Source organism: Pyrgilauda ruficollis, unplaced genomic scaffold (genome assembly GCF_017590135.1).
Source record: "Pyrgilauda ruficollis isolate IOZ18807 unplaced genomic scaffold, ASM1759013v1 scaffold51, whole genome shotgun sequence".
Classification (NCBI taxonomy): domain Eukaryota; kingdom Metazoa; phylum Chordata; class Aves; order Passeriformes; family Passeridae; genus Pyrgilauda; species Pyrgilauda ruficollis.
Genome location: NW_024526711.1, coordinates 3,469,792 through 3,484,870, shown reverse-complemented (window position 1 = coordinate 3,484,870; position 15,079 = coordinate 3,469,792).

Here is a 15,079-nt window from a genome sequence, read left to right as displayed (position 1 = left end):
CCTTTTCAGGACATTATTCTTTCCATTTGTATAGAGACAATTGCTTCAGCTAACCTGCCTGGCCTGTACCCTAGGCAACCTGACATATTAAAACTGCCTAATCCATCAAACAAATGGTTTGTCCTGGCTCCATCAAAAATAAATAAATAGCTATCCCCCCTCCCTGAAAAACAAAGTGTTTCAACATCAAAAAAAAGCTTCTTCCTTACCTCATCTTCCCCCCTCCACACCCCAAAGGGAGACTCTTACAGCATGGCCATGAGATCTGCAGAAGAGCAATATCTGAGGAGTATCACTTAGCACAGGCATTTCTAATATATCCTTGAGCTTAGGGATCTAGGGGAGAGTTGGTCATGGAACTGGAATATCAACTCCTGTAGCATGGCTGCAAGATTAAAAGCAAACCTTGAGGCTGATGGTTTGTCATCAGCCTCAGATCAGAGTCTTGCACAGCACAAAGCACCTCTTCCTTCCCTACTGTCTTCAGCAGCCTGCAAAAAACCTTTTCCAGTGCTCCTCACAGGATCTTTGTTTTGAAAATCTGAATTTATTTACTGCCTTTGATTCCTGGCTGGGGATGCATGCATGGAGCCTGCTAATGGTGCTGAAAGAGCAGAGTCAAAGCACTTTCTCATTGCTGGCTGGCACAGGTGGAAGAACACTGGCCAGTCACTATGCCTGCATGCCTGCTAGAAGATAATGCTATGAAACACTGCACAGCAGGTTCAGGCACAGGGCTGGGGCTGTGCATCCCTGCACAGGCAACTCGGCATGATGCTTTCCTTGTCCTGTGCTGCCATGAGCCACAAGCAGATCTAAATCCCACCATATGCCAGCCATCCTAAGCCTCATTAATTCAGCATAGTTTGACAGCATCTAATTTCTAAAGGCACTTAAAATCTTTAGCAGCCACCATTAATGCCTCCATTATGGAGCATAAAGGCTTATATGCACCTAAATAGGAGCTCTGAGGTGGCACCCTGGTCCTGGGCTGAATAGGTGGACGAGGGACAGCTGCCTCAGTCACCTACCCTTTGTCTTAGGCTGCAGGCAGGTCTCACCTCTTGCAGCAGCTGCACTGTGTTCTGCAGCAGGCATGATGATGGGTGTCACTGCCTGGCCAGGATTTAATTAAACACAGATGGAACTGAGGCAGCCTGAGCTTGATGCAAAGTGCTTCAAGCTCTTGCTTCTCCTTGGGGTCCACAAGCTGCAAAACCAACAGCACTTCCCAGTTTGGTCATAAAACTTCCTTAAAGCTATTTGCTGCTTGTTTTCTGAAGCAAAGCTTTCATTATCTAGAAGAGACATTCAGAGACACTCACAGCAACTTATCACTAATAAAAATAAACATTAGGCCTGGACAGGCTAGGTACATCAGTGCACTTGCTCAGTAGCTGCCACTGCCTTGCCCAAGCACCAGCTGGGAATGGCCACTCAGAAGCTTCTTCTCTGGAACTGCCATTATTTGCAGAGATGTTGCCAGTTCTTGGTGGAGAAAATGCAACACAGAAAACCAAAAGAGGCTCTCCATGATGGATGCCTGCCACCTCAGCCAAGGGACCACGAAGCAGCGTGGCACTTCTTTCCAATCTCGTGATGGGCTGGGAGGGCAGGAGAGAAGATATGCATCTGGATAAAGATTGTGTTACTGTCCAGAGCCTCCTTGTCCTGGTAAGGATAAGACTTAATTTTCAGGCTGTGCTGGACTGATTGAGCAAGTACACCTCTCAGGACTGTTCCCAGGTGTATGTTTATGCATGATTGTGTCTTGATGACACCTGGACTGAGGAGAAGACAGCAGGGTTTCCTCCTGCAGATCACAACCAGACATATGAATGTTACTTCTTGTGAGGGAAATTTGAAAAAGGTTCCAAAAAAGCCATAGAAATTATTTAATACCTTGAGAATCCATTTTTCTGTAGATACCTAGCTTGTAACATTTGGGGGTTTATCAAAGAGAAGACTGAAAGATAACTGTCCTGGAATTACCAGCTACTATAAGGCTCTTTAACCAGCAGCAACATGTGTAGCAAAAACCAGTGACTGAAAGCTGAAGCCAGGCAAATTAAAATGGGAAATAAGCCATATATTTTTAAGAGTGGGGTTAATTAACCACTGGAACAAATCCTCAAGGGAACCTATGGATTCCTATCTCTGGAGAGTTTCAAATCATGGCTGGATGCCTTTTTAGAAGATGTACTTTAGCCAAAGACGCTATTAGGTTCAATACATGGGTAATTGTGTGAGATGTAATGGCCTGTGATATACAGGAAATAAGAACAGATGCTTTAATGTTTCTTTCTGGCCTTAAACCTAAGAAGCTATTCATCTAGATGGGAGGCCTGTGCCTATAGCTGAGAATTTGATCCAAGTCTCCGACTGCAACATTTATAAACTGGTGAAAAATGGGTGTATAAATGCACCAAAGAGAATGGATCAAACAATGAATAGGGAGCTAAGGATGAAGAAACACACCAATAACATAATTTATTTCTATTTTTTAAAGAATTATGCTGGAATGCAATGACACCTATAGAAACCAGGACTGTGAGGTAGTAATTTACACTGGCGAAATTCAAATGAAACAGGAAGATATGAGGCTATGTTTGGGGACTGCCAGGTTTCTGTGATAAAATTGCGTTAGTAATTAATAATCTCACAGAAAAAAAAGCGAGAAGAGAGATCATCTGCTACCATGTGTCTATTAGCAGATAAATCCAAAGTGAAAGATATCCCCTGTGGGACTATTTGATGGATTATATTAAATTTAATGGTAATGGAAGGAATACTGTAATTGGAAGATGCTGGAGGGAAAAGATATTGTGGGAGCCAGAGAAGGAGATGCACTGCTGGTACAGACAGCATCATGGTATAGGAATGGGCTCAATTTCTGCCAAACTGCACCAAAAGAGCAGAAGATCCATTTCCCATAGGCAAGAACCAGAAAATGTACAGGATCTTGTCAGCTAATATGGAAGCCAATCTGTAATATCCCCAAGGGAGGTACATTTGGCAACTGAAGTGTGGAAAATAAATATTAGAAATGCCAGAACTTTTTGAATCTTCGAGTACATTTCAGAGGAATAAAATGACAAGTTCAATTAGGTTCCTCGAAGCAGAGGAGAAAAACTGATTAATCAGGCATGGAAGTTCCTAAGTAACCAAAACAACTGTGTGGGCTTTCTCCTCTTGACTCATGTTACAGGAGGAGGGTGTATCTGTTTGAAAATGGAATATATTTCCACATGCTCTAGAAAGGAATGTCCAAACATATCTAGATAGAAAATGGTCCCTGGTATTTAGGTCTCTCCAGAGCCTCTCATGTGTTGTACAAAGCTCTGGAATACGTACAGGATTTTTGGGGTGTTTTCTTTGAAGATGAAGTAGTTTTTAAAAGAACTTGTGGACTCAGTGCTATCATCCCAAAATGGTAATATAAACTTCACAAGTAAACATACATTGAGCACAAAGATAACTACACCAAATGGCAACCTAGATTAAAATAAGACAAAAAAAGGTTTATAATATTTGAAGTCCAAAGGCTTCTTGGAAAAATCACCGTGTCTGTCAGGAATGCACAATGTGTAGAGCCATATACTTGCCAATTGACGGCGGAATAGCAGGAGCTGCTGCCCTCAGCCACTGAAACACCACATTATTATTGCATCTGAGCTGGCTCTTTCCCAGAGCATTGGCTACCGTCTCCACCAGCCTCGGAAAGCTGCCTTCTGCAGATGGGCTTTTTCAGAGGTGTCGTACACCTCACCGCTCACGGGAAGAGACAAACAAAAGCCAACGCGTGTGACACACAGCTGAACCGTGCAAATAATATCATGCAAGGGGATGCATCCTGATCATAAAGCTACAGGATGTCTGCAGAGAAATTCAATTTTCCTGTAGTGCTTCTTTCGCTCACTTTGGTTAAATGCTGAGGGAGGGGGAAGGGAGCGCCCACTAACTTCAAACACCCCTCATGTTTTGGAAGGGATTTTAGGGTCATTTTTTATGTAATTTCTGGTAATAGCTGATTGAATTTGATCACGACAGTGAGTAGGAGGGTGACCAAGGTGGGGCTGTACTCTTTGGTCATGAGCATAGCAGAGCACAAAGCCAGTGACACAGCTGCCACACTCATCTTGTTTTGGGCTTTTCTCCATCTCCCAGCACCCAGCCCTCCTCTGCACCACGCTCCCAATACTGTGACACCCGGATACTCCTGCCCACCACTGGAGCGTGTGGGTGCGTGGCCTCCCGGCGTCGCAACACGTTCGTGGGTGTTTGTGTCATGAGCAGCTCAGGCAACATCACTTATATCTGTGTATCTCCTCGACAGCACCAGTCACTCCAACCTGGGGATCGCTGGTTTATTTTTAAGGAATATTCTGTTCATACGGACTCATAGCTGCTTCTCACTGGAGAATGTCTTAGAGTAGGAAACCTTCCAAACAGCATATGAACTGGGGAGAAGTGAGAGCTAATAGATGAAGCATAAAGCTCAGCACCAGATCCTCTCAGTGCTTAACCCTGACTCTGCCAATGACTTCCTGCAGCAAGGGGGGTGAGCTTTGTAGCTAATGCCTCTCCCCCCTGCCCCCAGCAGTTATTATAAGGATGAATTATTTAATGTGTGTACACAGCTTTGATGTTGCATGCACCATTTCATATGTACATAAGTGCTAAACATTATTGGGTGGTTCTGTCATCGTTAGAACACTAAGCATGCATTTCTGGGCTTAATTAGGTGTGTAAAAATGGCTGTACACAGCCATACTGGAAAATGTGAGTCCTGATGTATAAATAATTGTGAGGCCATGGCAGAATAGGTCTCAACAAGGGAAAGCCCATCTGGATTTAACCTTGGCCAAAGCGTGCAAAAAGTACCCCTTGTGGCCTCTAAGCTCCTAAGGCGTCCAGAGATAATTCCCACCTCAGTCCTTTCCTGGTCTGTCCAGTGTGAGTTTGAACAGAACAGGAGGATTATTTCATGTTTAAGAAAAAAAGATAATAGAAATTCAAACAAAAGCCTGCCCATAAGGTTTTAAAGTATGAGCTCAGATCTTAGGCTTATGAGAAGTTTTGAAGAGACTTCCTTGTACTCTAGGAGAAGAGGTTGTGGGCTGAGAGTCACCTGGCCCATGTGTGAGTCAAGCTGCTTACCCTGAAGCACATTTCACAGCTTGACTGTCCTCTCCACTGCTTTTCTTGAGGTGTGATGTGTCACATCCAAACTTGTGCTAGCCACTAGCCTTTAGCTGCTCTGTAAAACACTCCACTTTCAAAGCCAATATATTGACACTGGCAAAACCCTTTATGCAAGTCACAGAATCATAGAATTATTTGGTTTGGAATGGACCTTAAAGATCCTTTAGTGGAACCCCCTTCCATGGGGAGGGACATATGGCAGCAAGGCACAGCAGCTTTGATTTGCATCTGTGCAATTTACTGCTGTTTGGTGGCCAGCTAATCTCCACCAGTGCAAATAGCAGCTTTGCCTGTGGGCTCTTGGGGACAGTGCTGACAAAGCTCCATCAGGGCTGCCACCAGTGGTATAATATGGCAAAATCCCCAAACCAAACAAGACCTTAATTTCTCATTGAGTTTTGAGTTTCCTGAAATCTAAAGTTGAAAGAGGCTTCATCCCTGACTCAAGGAGTAAAATCCTCTGGTGAGAAAAAGTAAATAGAGGTTCACAGTTCACAGGCTTTCTGCAAATAAACGCCTGAGAATGTCACCAGTGTGATCCGTGTGGTGTAACTGCAACAGCATCTCAGCCTCATCTGTGTTGCAGGACCTTGGGAAAAGCAAGTTCAGCTTCTTCTGATGAACCTGTGTCATCACAGGAATGTTTTCAGAGTACATTTTTCATATGTTAATAATTTCCACATTATTAAACTGGATCTAATTATGCTTGGTTTGCTAGGAGCAGCAAATCATATTCACAATCGCGTTTTCATTTTAAAAAAAATATTCCATACAAAGATTTCATTAAGATGTTAATTGCTACTGGAATTATATGCACATAAATAATAAACAGAAATACCTGCACATTATTAAAAAATAATTTCCACATATACCAAGCCATTTACTTGAATTTGTTTTAGATTTTAAGTGGGAAGCAGTGTGCATAATCTATCCAGTGCATAGAATCAGCAAATAAATGAAAACATGGCTTTATTTCCTTGTCTGCAGAGTGCGACTTTCCAGATGATACTAAAAGAATAGGTCATGCCCTTTTGGCATCAATAAAATGAACGTGTGGATCCTGTATTTTAACCAAGCAAGAGGAATCTCTGAACCTTCAAAGAGGTCTGAATAGGCTACCATGTCCCTTGCCAGAATACCTCTGAATTTGCTGGTGTTTCTTGGCAGAGAATTCACCGAGGGATGGAAGTGAGCTCTCCAGCCCATGTATCACCCCCAGCTCCCAGACAAGAAGAGCAGTGAGGACACAGCTGTGGATAAAACCCTCCACTGGTGGACACCCTTCCTCCACTGTGGTGGCAGCAGCTCACACAGGTGAGTTCAGTCACATCACGGGAAAGCATCTGTGCTTGTCCCTTTTGGTGTCCAGATGCAATGACAAGATGGAGTTTATTTTTGGCCTCTAGAATGAGAATTCTTTGCTCTTGCAGAGCATACTGGGCACTGAGATCAAAGATGCCCCATGTAAGGTCTGATGACATGTCCTGTTGGGCAATAGCTGTCTCTGGTGGCACAAAAAGAAGAATGAAAACGAAAATACGAAAGCTCTGGATGTACCAACAAACTCTCCTTTCTGTGCCTAGACTCTAGCACCACAGGTTGACTAAATGTGCAGGAATGGGGAGCTTTCACTTAGGAAAAAAGTGGAAAAGAACAAGAGGAATGTAAATGCTGTGTGAAGACACACTCAGAATTATAAAAAGTCTCTTCCTCAAGAGGAGCCACAATAGAAGCCTGAAAGCATGAGCAATACAAACTAGGAAATAGAGAAAGGAAATTAAATTTTTAAGACCGTGGATGTTTAGATAGTGTTATCTTCAAGACAACAAACAGCAAGGGGCCAGGAAATTCCAAATTAAATCCAACACTCTCCTTATTTCCTGATTTTCTCTTGTTAAGGATAAAAAGTACAGCCAGAACCAAGTTAACATTATATTTCCTGCCATATGACTCTACTGGCATAATTTTTGTTGCTAGGCATACGTGGAGTGACCTACTCTGAAATTTTAAAAAAATTCATTTCCTCAGCATGCAGAGAGAGGTAAGACAAGAATTTCAGAGCTGTAGCTCACAAGAAACTTAACAAGCCCAGCTGCCGGTCCCACAGGATTTTTGGAAAACCAAGGTGAATGAATGAAGGTCATAACTGATTACAGATTCTTTTGTTATTAGATGACACTTATTGATTAGTGTGAGCTATTTGACAAGTGTTCATCCTACCAGAATTTAAATCATGGAGCTCACTGGTGTTGCTGCAACACAACTGCCATTTTCTGAAGTGCAGGAATTCCCATGAGTTGGCCATGAAAGGCCAGAGGAATACTTCATGAATTCACCCCACACTCCTCTGCACCCACCAGCTCACCAGGGCTGTTGGTTACCTGAAGCTCTCAACATGCCCCTTTTCAGGGAGACACCATCTGGGGTACAAGATGATGATCTGACTGGCAGTAGGAACTGCTGAGGGGAGGGGCTGACACATGGGAGCCCAAAGAGTGGTGCAAGAAACCTGTGCCATCCCCAGGCTCATCCTTAGCACGGGGTGAAGAGCCCAAGGAGGGCCATCTGTGGCTGTGTCCTGCAAAGCTCAGCAGTAAGAGCAGCATATGGAGGACAACTGGGTGTGAGTTAGTGCCAACACAGCTTTGCCAGGCAAAAGGGATTTGAAAGGCAAATGAGTGGATTACAGACCCCCAGCTTGCCACACACTGTTTGGCACAGTAATGTGCCCAGACATAGGTTGGCAGTGATCCTACCCTACTCCTCTCTCTGCAGCCAGGGTCCTTCCAGAGCTCAGCACAACCTTCCAGGACCTTCCTTGTTATCAGGAAGTAGTTTGGACTCAGACCTTATTAACAACAAGGTTTGGCTCCCATGGGCTTTGGGGGCTCAGCAGCCTCCAACCTGAGGGCTTTCCTCAAGTGCTTCCTTGCATTGATGCTGACCCTGGAACAAGCCCCTTCTTTTTCATTTTGAGTGAAGTCCATTACTGGCCTGAGGGCAGACAGCAGCCAGGAGGACTTGCAGATCCCACTGGAGTAGCAGAAGCTGCCTGGTTCCTGCTAGCTTGACCTGAGCCCTCCATCAGCACCCGTGCTGCCAGCATCCAGGGGCAGCAGGTCCCAAAACACAACCCAGAGGCTCAGCTATGGCTTTCAAAGCAAAGAGTTAGACTTTGATTATTACTTTGAAATTATTGTTACAGAGCAGTTTAAGTCATCATGACCCAACTTCTCACTGATATATATGAAAACTGACCCAAACTTCTGAGCTAATTCTGTGCTTTTAGGAACTTTTTTTTTTTTTTTTTTTTTTTTTTTTTTTTTTTTTTTNAACTTCTGGAAATTTCTTTGGTTTTTTAGAGATTTTTTTTTTTTTTTTTTTTTTTTTTTTTTTTTTTTTTTTATCCTGGAATCCTCAGTACTGAGACAAAGAGGTGGCATGACTTTGTCCTTTTCCCTATGCCAATTTTTATTTTAAAAAATGCCCCTTTTCATTCAAAGTCAACAGTTCTGGAAAGGAGCAAGGGAGGGAGAGAGGGAGGAATAGAGGATTTCAGGAAGGCATGAAATGGGGAAGGAAGGAAGGAAGGAAGGAAGGAAGGAAATATACTTTGTAGCCAGCAAGGTTAGGGGAATTACACTTGTATTTACAAGTGACATTTGAAAGGAAGGATTCTATACTGTTCTGATCCTTCAATTTTGCTTCCTATTTAATATTTTTTCATTTGTCTTGGAAAAGTCTAGCAACACAGTTTGCATTTCAAGCAACACTGAATCAGTCTGCCAGAGACAGATAGACATGGTTCTTTCCCTGCTAAGGGCTGGCGCCTCACTTCTTGATGAACCAGTCTTGCCAAAGACAAGCTGAAATTTTAAGACATTTCTGAAGGATGTGGAAGTCCTTTCTAGGATTTGCAAGGAAGTTTTATCACAAGGATTAAAAGTTATAAATAAAACCCTCCAAAGTTGGTGGCACAGTGCTGCTGTAAGTGATGCCTCAACACAGCCCTGCTGTGACGTGCTGTATGAAAACCATCATCAAGAAAATGAGACACTAAGTTTGTAGTTTTCTAAACTTTAGTTGTCTCTGAGCTTTATTTTGCCACTTTGTCCCCTCTCCAGTTAAAAATGCTTGAACAAAAAGAGAAGGAAAAACAAAGAAAGACTGGGGGGACCACAGTCATAGACATTTATTCATTTTATTTGTTTTATTTATTTACGAGGGAGAAAGAAAAAGAGAGAGAGAGAGAGAGAGAAAGGGAGAGAGGAAGCTCAAACTTTGTAGAAAAAGTTGGGGTTTTCCTTATTTAAAATGCTGAATATAAATTTCTTTAGAACAAAATACAGTATGAAGAATCTGTAGTAGCCCTAGGCAGAGGCAGAGGAGATCTCCCCCAGAGGCATGCATTGTGAGATATTTTGGATGAGTTAGGGGGCAAGGGAGGAAAAGAGGTCTCCAGCAATGAGAAGAGGCGATGACAAAGTACCCAAAATAATTTTTGTATGCAATTTAATGGATTGTCTTTTATAAACTAACCTCCTATTCTGTTCAACTGTGCAGTGACTGAAGACCAGATCCATTTTGTCAGCTGAAGAAAAGAAAGACATAGGTGTCTCAGGAAAGCATCTCATCTACCAGGGATTAAGACACATGATTTCTCCCTGCATCCCACACTCCACCCTTTCCACTCAAGTGCTACTAATTTGTGTAGAAACTTGAGAGATTCCTAGAGTGTGGCATGAAGGGAATCAGGGACCTTCCCTTGTGCAGCCTCACTGCTAAGGGGCTATGAATGGTGAAACAGCAGTCTGTGCTCTGATTTTATCACAAAATAAATATTATCACAAATATGTCATAAATATTATCATAAATACAATCATTTATCATAAAATAAATATTTTTATCATAAAGTAAGGGCACAGACTGCTGTTTAATGTAAAATGCAGACAACAGGTATCCCCTGCAAATGGAACAGGATTCAGGGCTGTTGTCTTACTAGCACCTTTGTACATCAGGTCAACAAATCTTCAGTTCTCTGTAGAGTGAAGTGCTCCTACTGAAGACAAAATGAGTGGAGGGCATGAGGATGGATGAAGGAATGGATGAAGTTTGGAGTAGCATACAAATTAATTAGGAACACACAGGAGCAACTCTTACCCTGTGTGATTTACCAGCGGCAAATGAGAGCTTGGTTCAGGAACAAGGAATGCAGTTTGTATCTACTGAATGACAAACTGTGTTTAACAAGATGTCTCTGGAAAGGTTTTAGGATGGAGGCATGGCAAGCAGGTGAACACAGACATCAGTGTCATAGGGCATATATGGCTCTTGGTTGAAGAGATAATGCTGAAAAATTAGAAGCTGTCAAAAAGAGTTATAAAAAAATACCCAAACATGAGACAAAAGATTTTGAAAGGACCTTTAAGAAGGTTAGTCATAAAAGAAGACCAAAAGATAAGTGATTGGTATGTTGGTGGAGAAAAATTTTTCCATAAAGAAAAAAACATGAAGCACTAAAAAACTACTGACTTTAGCAGAAACAAAAACCAGTAGCTAAAAGAGGAAGGCAGATGTGTTCATATTTTGAAAGAGGAGAAATTCTTGTACAGCACAGAAGGCAATAAAACTATGGAACAAATCTTCAAGAAAAGTTCTGGACTTCCAGTCTTTCAATGACCCCAGAGCAAATCTGGATGCTTTTCTGCCAGGTATTGTTAACACAGGCTTCAGCTGAGTTACCAGCCTCAGCACAACAGCGATAGACAGACAGGGAAGAGTGTCTCACAGACACAAAATTGCACCAGATGGTCTGGTGGATCCTTTTGGATGTGTTCTCTGTGGACATGCAAACTTAAAGGTCTTTAAAGCTTTCTCAGAAAATTACAAATACCTTCCCCTCAGATTAGCAAGTGCAGCATATGGGCAGCTTGGGTAAATCAGTGCTTTAACAATAAAAACAAGAGATTCAATTATGGATGACTTGCCCCTACACTGTTCAAAGGACATGGCATTTTTTGCTTCCACTGGCTGAGAACCTGCTGTGAATACCACTTGGACCAGGAAGACTGATGACATTTTAAAAGAATACATCATTCACCTTATGAACTTTTTATGAGACAAGGAATATTCTTTTATCCATCTATCTACAAAGATAAACATCTGAAGGCTTTGAAACTGAAAAACATGTTAAAAAACCTGTCTTTTCAGGATCTTTTACAATGAAGTACATACATACACTGGTCTGACAGTCTGTAAGGTTTGTCTTTCAGCATGCTGCCCCATTAAATTCCTCACTGGCCTCTCTTTCTCCTTTTTCAGTTGTTGGGATGAAGTCCTAGCCCCACCTCAGTCTACAGACAAACTTAATTCAGGAAAAGGGGGACCCCTTGCTTTTTTGGATTTCCCAGGTTTGTCTAACCAGCGTTGCTTATCCTGACAGCTTTGGCTAGTCCTCTACTCCCTTCTGTGAGTGTGATGAGGGAGCAAGCCTGCACCCTACTCTGTCTTCAAGTGCACACCAGAGACAATGGCTGGGCCAGTGCTGTACAGCCCACATACACACATTTCTTAACACTCAAACTTGCAATTCCTTTCAAGTTTTCTCTGATTTCTTAAACTCCATACCAGCAATTCAGGTGTTCATCCAGGTAGCACTATACTCATAACAATAAAAACCATAAACAAAGTTTGTGGGACTTTCAGCTGGAGGTCGGGGGTCTGGATACTTAAGCTAATGCAGTGAAATATTCACCCTTCAAGCTAACTGTAAATGCAGGAGCCAATGCACACAGTGTGCTAACAATTCTTCTGGATGCTTTGCTAGCTACAGAGAAGAAGCTCAGAAAAAATGTTCCTAATCCAAGTTCATAATAGAAGAGTATTCAAGAAGAGTATTCACAGGTATTGCCAAACAAATTCTCTGTTCTGACCTCTTCTTTCTTGTCCCTTCAAAAACTGTGCTTGCTATAGTCTTACATCTCTCTTGCTCATTCTTTCAGTTTACTCTTGCCAGTGATTTCCACCCTCCATTCTTTAGGTTTCTCACCCCAGTTTCTGTTTTCTTATCCCTTTAGCTCTATGCTTTCTCTCCAGCCTTTTTCTTCATCACTCCAGTCCATTGACTCTTCCATCCTAGCAGCCATGGTTGTTTCCTCATTTTCAGTATCTTCATCTTGCCTTTATTCTCTTCATCCGCATGCTCAGCACGTTTGGCTCCCTGCTCGATCTCTCTCTCTGCTTCCCAAGCTGCCACAATCTCAGTCTCTTGCCCCACGTTACTCACAATTCCCGTCTGGCTTTCTATCCATCCAGTTCTTCCCCTCAGCAAAAATCCTGCTCACAGACATCTCCCTTTTCACAGTATCTGCCCCTCTTACCCCTCCCATTAGGTTTCTAATCATAGTCTCTGTCTCACAAAGCTCAAGATGCTGCTTAATTTCTTTGTTCTTCTCAGTCTTTCTTCAGTAACTCCTTTAGTACTCCCAGTCTCTGCTTCCTTCCCAGTTTACTCCCATCCCACACTACTCTCACCAGCCTGTCTCAAAATACTCACCCAGCTTGTTTTAATCTTCTTGCTCTTTCCCGCTTCTCCACCATGTCCAAGTCACAGTGTCATTTTTTTCCCTTTCTTTTCCTTTCTTTTCAGTACCATTTCTTTTCTTTCAATCTTAGTCTTACCAGCATGAAAGTAGAACTGTGTTGACAGAAAAGTATGCTGGGACAGGGGGAAACTGGGATGGAATCAGAAACTAGGAATGCAAGAGAAATGGTCAAGATGGAATTAGCAGCCTTTTTTTCCACTGAGTGGGTTCTCAAAAAAAAACAACCAGATTTGACTGGACTTGCTCAGAAAGAAAGATAGTATCTTGAAGATCACATATTCACTATGGAAAAATTCTGCTTTAAATACTAAAAATTTGCCAGTTAATGGTAGCAAAAATTTGGGTCATTGCAATTATCAAGGGATCTTAATTAACAATTTGCCCTTATTCCAGGTGTAATTCAATGTAATTTAATCCCAAAATGGTAACAATTTCATCTGCATGACAATTTCCCATTATTATTTCATTCTAATGTTGTGACAACATGTAATACCTTCAATAAGGATCAGTACAAAGTGCCAGAGGACTTTGTAGGAACATATACTACAAAACCATTTATTTGGGAAAGGACTTACAGTCCCAAATAAAGATTTAGTTGGCTCAATTCTTCCTATTTCACCCAGCAACTTTCTGATTATAAGAACACAAGGATAGAGTGCAAAAGACAGCAAAGTTAAGTAATTTTAAATGCCCAATTACCCCTATATGGCCATGCTGGATGTGAGATTTAATTGCTTCAGACATGCAAGCTTTTTCTCTAGCTGACTTTTCAAGGCCCACCAACACATAAATTCCTGCAAAAGTAGCAGTGTTCTGAAAATGCACCATAATGAATTTTCCAGTCAAAGCACTCTGACCCAATTGTAAGTCAAAGGTTTTTCTGTACAGCTAAGTAAAAAATTTAGTAAATTGTACATGAACAGCACTGGCCTACTATAACAAGATTCTTACAATGAAGTAGGAGCTGAATGCCCAGCTCCTGAAAAATCTATCTCCATACTTTACAGAAAAACTGGAAAATGCAGAGCCCTATTTGCAATACCATACAAAATGCTGTACATTTGGCTTAGCAGTTAGCTGTACCTTTCTGATTCATAAAATCATAAATCCAATTATTTTCTTATTTTCTCCTTACAATAACTGAAAAATGCTGAAATTTTGCCTCTGGTCATGGAGCACTGAATACGGCTTTCAACTAGCAATTCTTTATTTTACTTTATAAAACATCAGGTTAAAAAATTACCACATTTTTCTATCAATCGCCCTCCTCTATGCATAACAACAAAGAAGAAACGTAAGTACTGATTATTCTGTAAAGGCTGTTTGACTAAATGAAGTTACCAAAAAAATATTAAAATCTCTGAAATTTACCATAAAAGTTTCATTTCCAAAAAGAGACAGTAAAGCTGTCAAAGAAAAAAAATTAATTTCTATAATATATACTATTAGTCCACACATAAATCAAACTGCACATGCATCTAGACTTAAATAACTATATAAATGCATCCTAAATCTCCCGAGAGAGATGGTAGGTCATATAAAGACAAGACATCCATTCCAAAATTATTTTTCTTTAATAGGAATAAGAAAGGGATGATGAAAGGACAGCGGGTAAGTGGTTAAAATCCTGTTAAATTGCAACAAAATCCACAAGATTATACTGCAGTATTAGACAATGCAAAGCAAATGAAACCAAGGGATGACACAGTGGTTTTGCCTCTGATTTGGAAAATCACTTTAACATATGTATGAGGACATCTTGGCTCAGGAAGGAATGTAAGTGCAAGCTTAAATTTAATCATGATGAGATTTTCACCTTCAGTCTGGCCCCTGTATCCTGGGTCCAGCATCTGGTGTAGTGGGAGGAGGTAGTGGGTATCCTCTGTAGAGAAAAAACAGGTGAAAAGGTCTCCTGGCAGATGAGCTGAAGGGTGATGGCCCTCCAAGGTGTGCTGAAGGAAGGCATTTGAATGAGGGTAAATAGATTTTCCCTATGAGCTCCCAGAGCACTGGAGTTTCTGTACAGATCAAACTTTACAGAGCATAATGGGGAGGCTGCTTGACCTGCAATGGCCAGAAACTCTTGTGGATTCCTGAGATCACGAAGGGATACACAGCAAATAAAGAGCAAAACCTCCTTGACCTACTCCAGGGTCCCCACACTCACTGGTATGGATTAGTTCAGCTGGTTTTGAATTTCATTTCTTGAACTACTCTGCTAATGTATCTATTGCTTTTTGCCAGATTTGCTAGCAGACCATGGAAATTTA